Source organism: Tupaia chinensis, unplaced genomic scaffold, assembly GCF_000334495.1.
Source record: "Tupaia chinensis unplaced genomic scaffold, TupChi_1.0 Scaffold000002_1, whole genome shotgun sequence".
Taxonomy (NCBI): Eukaryota; Metazoa; Chordata; class Mammalia; order Scandentia; family Tupaiidae; genus Tupaia; species Tupaia belangeri.
The window spans coordinates 1,612,708-1,619,133 of NW_006159428.1; positions in this window are offsets into that span (position 1 = coordinate 1,612,708).

A 6,426-nucleotide genomic window follows, 5' to 3' on the forward strand; every position below is an offset into this window, starting at 1 on the left:
AATCATTTACAGCATAAAGCAAATAATAATTAAAACTTTTTATATATGATTTGAAATTACAGATAAATAATACATTAAGTGTGCAATATATGTTTTGAAATTCTAATGGTTTTTCTTCACAGCATCAGTAATGGGGTCCAAGGAATGTTACTAATAATGAGCTGATATGCTTCTGTTACCTATTAAACTATCACTGTTCTCTAGGGGTGATTCACAGATTCAGCTACATCCCAATACATAATCTTCCATTCAAGGACAGTAAATTTGGAATAGGACATCTCTGGAAAGAGTACGGCAAGTTCCTTAGAGTTTTCTGCTCATATTATAGAGCAGAAGGGATTTTCAATTTTTTAAATTAGCAAATATGAAAAGACACTTTATGCCTTCATCAAATTTTTAAGCATATAAGGATTTAATTTAGGATGATCCACTTTTTATGTTTTCCACACAGGGATAAAAATTCTCATTAATAATAGCAGAATTGGGATTCTTAGGTTCTTCTTTGACAAAGATGATGTCTGTGGACCCATGAATGAGTCAGCTGACAAGGCGTGTATCCAACAACATATGCTATCTAATGAGTTCCAGCTCAAAGTCCTAGTTGGACCTTGGGGAACAGTGTAATTAATGAGTGCTTTAATTAATTAATAGGCTTTTTTCCTATTAATCTATTCATTCTTAGTTCTACCGCATAGTGACCACTTTTGGATCAAATGGAATTTTACATAGAGTAAGAACGTGATAATTAAAAATGTTTTTTAGGGGACCAACGGTTATGTCACTGAACTTCACTGAACTCCTGCATGGCCAATCGTGGTTTGAGTCCTGGACCCAGTGGCTTAAAACTCAGGCTGGGTGCTGGTGCATGTATGCCCAATATCCTGAGAGAAGAATGGAGGAGAAGGGATTGCAGCACGGCCGTGGTTTGAGTCCTGGACCCAGTGGCTTAAAACTCAGGCTGGGTGCTGGTGCATGTATGCCCAATATCCTGAGAGAAGAATGGAGGAGAAGGGATCCCGATGTGGCCATCCCTCCTCGGGGATGATTTCTCACATTCCTTCTCACTGGCTCTGTCTCTTTCTGGTGAGTGCATTTGCCCTAGGGCAAAAACCTCTTTAAAAAATGTTCTTAAAAGTCTTAGAGTCACAAAAATGCATAGTGATGTCATTGTGATAGCATACAAAACACACTATATTTTATATAATAATAACTAATAAAGTTTTGTGTAACTGGACATTTTCTTTTCTTTTTTGGAATAGAAATACTGTGTATATATTATGCCACAATAGAATTAGTATCTTTTTAGAAGTGTTCTAATTTGATTTTTTAAATTTCCTTAGGTTAAACTTACATCTATATTTTGTCAAGATTTGTGTTCAAAATTATATCAGAAAGTTAAACATAAAGGATATAAAATTATAATGTAATATTAAGACCATTTACCTGGACCTAACTGAGTCATAACTTTAATAAGCCTTTTGGTACAATACTTTTTCCATTATGTTTCTATGTCTAGGAATCTGGCTTTACTAAAGTGAACTTTTTCCATTTGATAGGGCAAGTGATGATATCAGTGAAATAAATCATTTTATCATTTAAGAAACTGTAGGACACTTCTTGATTTTGTAGGTAATGGCAACTACTACTTGGGATTGTTAGATAGGACTTGCTATGTACTCAGAAATGAATTCTAAAGAGACATCCTACTATTGGCTTTAGTTTAAAAGGATGAGCACCAACATACAGTGTCATTTATATACGGTCTACCTTCCCCAAATACTTTCTGCACACATTAAAAACAATGAGTTCAGGGAACTCACCCCCCACATAGATTAACATGTTGTTTATTCTCCTTCAAGATATAAATTAGTATTGCTAAGGAAGGAGGAAGAATATCTGTTCTCACTAGGAATGAGAAAAGACAGGGGTAGATGCACATTGCCATGGGCAGGAGCCCACAATCGCTGTTTCAATCTTCAGTCCACCAGATGTGATGTTAAAGTGGGGTTGGATTTCAGCAGGTCCACAGTGTATCTTTCTTTGGTGGAAGATTACTCATGCCCCAAATGTGAACAGGAGGAAAAGTACACCTAAGCCATTTCTGGTTTCCTTTTTTTCTCATATACCCATCACATCTTCTTTTATTCTGTTTTGTTGATTTTTTTAAAAGGATAAATTACTAAAACCGATACCATGTATAGTAATGAAGATACAAATTCTAATGCATAATTATAAGGATTGCTGAGTAATAGTGTACTTTTTAAAATTCACTTTAAATTATGATAATATAAAGAAAATCAAGAAGCAAACCTGGAAAAACATTTAAAAAAGTAAAATTGCCGGGGCTAGTAGGTGGCATGGTGGTTAAGAAGTTAGACTCCCATATGGCAGACTGCAGTTCGAGTCCTGGACCTGGTGGCTTGCTTTGCACTTTCCCTCTCTCTTTGGTAATCATGTATGCCCTGTAGCAAATTTAAAAAATAAAAATAAGATAAATAAAATTAAACAATTCTTTAAAAAAAGAATAAAGGTTTATTTTTTAAAAAATTAAAAAGAAAACTGCTATCTTAGCTTGGAGGGGTATTTTTCAAAACTTGACTTTCAGCCTCTGAAACCTTTTCGATATGAACACCTGGTGGATATTTAATATGTATCACATAGCAGGGTGCGTGGTCAGCCCACCAACACTCTTCTTCCTTTGTCAACCTTGAGCACTTACAGAAGACTCAAGAGATCTCCTACACATTTTACAAAATGGTTCCTTATAACTACATTTTTATTAAGTATTAGTTTTGATGATGATGATTAAACACTTTTAAAACAAGTAACCATATGTTAAGTTCAACAAATGCTATTGAGTACATGGTATTGGGACATCCCCATTAGTTTTGCCCTATTTTGACAAAAATACTACTTTTTATAGAATTTTCCTGCTGTAGAAGCTTTTGAATATGCTTCCTGATTCAACCCTTGAGAATTGACTAACTTTTTGTCTTATTTTTCTTGTAAAATTACTGAAGACTTGTAAAGGAGATCAGAATACACATAATATATTTTATGTTCTTTTAATAATTCGAATAATTAACTGAATGCAGACAGAAGGAGAAGAAAAGATATACACAGTATAAATATGTGCAAATCTTATCCAAAGTTATATAAACATGGAAACAAAATGTCTTCTGTTCCCTGGCTCTCCTTCTAGTGGTATGAACCCTGATATTAGAAGGGAAGAGTTGGAGGGACCAGTAGTTAGCGTAATGGCTATGTCGCTGGACTCCCATGTAGTTGACCGCGGTTCATGTCCCGGACCCGGTGGCTTAAACTCACGCCGGGCGCGTGTGCGTGCATGCCCAAGATCCCGAGAGGAGAAAGGAGGAGAAGGGATTGCAGCATGGCCACCCTCCTGGGGGGTGATTTCTCACTTTCTCTCTCTCTGTCTCTCTCTCTCTGTTTGGCGAGTGCACGTGCCCTATAGCAAAAGTCTCTTAAAAAAAAAAAAAAGAAAAAAAAAGGGAAGAGTTGGAGTTCTAGGTATAGAGACACTTCCAGTCCCTAAACACACCCTTTCTTGGTTTCATAAGTCAATAGGCAAACCTACTTAGTCAGTGGCTCAGACTCACTTCTCAACTCTCCAGCACTATCCCCAATCTGTCTTTGCCTTTTCTTCCATATCCCATCCATCCATGGTCTATTGACTCAAAACCTAGAACATGACTTTGTCTTTCATCTCCATTTCTGTTACTGTAGTCCACGACTTTGTACCACTTCTCTAGGTCCATTGCAATGACCTTAAAACTATTCTCTTTAAATGTACCCTTGCTCCTATACAGTCTATTTTCCATAATATAATTTTTAGAAAATATAAAATCATAAGAACCAGCAGATGGCATAATGGTTATGTCACTGGCCTCTCACATAGTCAAACATGGTTTGAGTTCCAGACCTGGCAACTTAAAACTCACACTGGGCACATGTGCATGCCTGTCCAAGACCCTGAGAGGAGAATGGAGGAGAAAGGATTGTGACCATCCCCCAGGGGATGATTTCTCACTTTCTGTCTCTCTGTCTCTTCAGTGAGTGTATGTGCTTGATAACAAAAATCTCTCTTAATTTTTTAAAAATCATATATTTTATGTTTCAGAATACCCCTCATCTAAGACTTCAGCTGGAGTTTAAAGCCCTAAATGAGTAGTCTCTGCCTATTTCTTTGTCCTCCTACTTCCCTTTTCCCTTCACCTGATTCAGCCACATTGGCCTTTCGTCTCCTCTTCAGAGGTGCAATATTCAGTCTTTCTCACATCCTCCTCTTGTTTCTTTCTGGAATGATCTTACTCCTGATTTTTTCAGGTCTTCTTTTGTCCAGAAGGATGCAGACAGAAGGAGAAGAAAAGGTATACACAATATAAATATGTGCAACTCTTGCCCGAAGTTATATAAACATGGAAACAAAATGTCTTCTGTTTTTTTGTGGAAGACAAAAAATATCCAGACATTCATAACTCTGTTTAAATATTACTTTTTCAAAGAGGTCTTCCTCTTTGGTCAACCAGTTGTGAATCATTAATGGCATAGTGTGATTCTTTATATAATATTTGTCTCTGTTATTTTTCTTTTTGATTTGTCTTTGCTTATTGTCTGCCCTCCCCTACACAACGCAAACTCCATGGAAAAAAGTAGTACAACTTAATCACTGCAAAATCTCTAGCCCTCTAAAAGTTCTGGTGCATAGCAGATAATTATTTATTGTGGGAAAAATGAATTCTTCTTCTATATACAAAATATACTTACATTCTCAGGGATTTTAATAGAATTACTACAATGATCACATAGATCTTAGCACAACCTAGTAAGTATTAAGAGTTCACATAATATTACCATTATTTTTTATAGCATTATCATCAAATGTAAATATGCTCTAAATATATTATTGTTAAGATTGTTACAAATGGTTGAGTAATAATGAGAATTATTTTTCTTTAGGTTAATTATTTAAAAAATGATCTGATGGCTACATAGAATAACATTTATCACCCTAATGCTCTGAAAAGCCAAGTTCAATAAATCAATTAAGTCTTTTTTATAAAGAATTATTTTATTGGGACCAGCAGTTAGTGTAACGGCTATGTCGCTGGACTCCCACGTGGTCGAACGCGGTTCGTGTCCCGGACCCGGTGGCTTAAACCCCAGGCCGGGCGCGTGTGCGTGTGTGCCCAAGATCCCAAGAGGAGAATGGAGGAGAAGGGATTGCAGTGTGGCCATCCCCCCTGGCGGGTGATTTCTCGGTTTCTGTCTCTCTGTCTCTCTCTGCCTGTCTGGCGAGCGCACGCAGCCTGTGACAACCTCTCAAGAAAAAAAAAAAAAAGAATTATTTTATTTAACTTTATTTATTTATTTATTTATTTTTAACTTGACCAGAGAGGGGCAGAGCGAGTAACAGTGAGAACCACACCCCTTCTCTTCAGTCTCCTCAGAATTTGGGGCATGCACACACACACACCTATTTGCTTCTCAAGCTGCTCAGTCTAGGACTCAAACAACAGTATCTGCCATGTGGGATCCAGTTACTTTAACCACCATGCCACCTGGGGGACCTATAAATAGCACTTTGAAAAAAACCAAACAACTTTTTGATTCCATTCTGAGTTAGTGGTTTCAGGAGATAGTCATTCAACTGTAGTCAATACACTATTCCTGTTAATTAGTCTATGAATGGCTTGAGCATAGTCCTTAATGTTAATTCTTTTAAAAATGAGTAGTTTAGTTTATAGGTGTGATCATATTTTTATGAAAAAACATATAAAACACAGACCTTGTTCTAAAAGAAGGTGAAACTCTATCAGGATAAACAAGCTTAGTACCCACAAGTTAACATTCTGAGACATTAGGACAGTTAGCGCTAATATCCATTTCTCCTTTCATTTATTTTGCTAAGATTTTTGTCACAGGGGACGTACACTCACTGGAGAGACAGAGAGATGGTGAGAGGGAAAGTGATAAATCACTCCCCAGCGGGGGATGGCCATGCCACATTCCCTTCATTTCCCTTTTGGGATTTGGGCATTCACACACATGTGCCTAGTGTGAGTTTCAAACCACTGGATCTGGAACTTGAACCCCAGCTGGCCAGTCTAGTGTCTTAACTACTACACCACCTACTGGCCACTATCGTTTTCAATAAAAGAAGCTATGCCAAGAAAGAAACATATTTAGTATAGCTTAGGAAACTCTCCCTGAAAAAAGAAACCTAAACAATGTTGTTAACCTGGTTGTCCTGGGCTTCAGTGGCAGTGTAACTTAGCTAAGTCCACGTATTATAAAATTGAGAGACCAGACATCTCAGTAACATGTAGCAGTTCCAGATTTCAGTTCATATTTCTAAAAGTATAATTTGAAATGTCTTATTCCGAGCATTTTCTTATGTTTGGT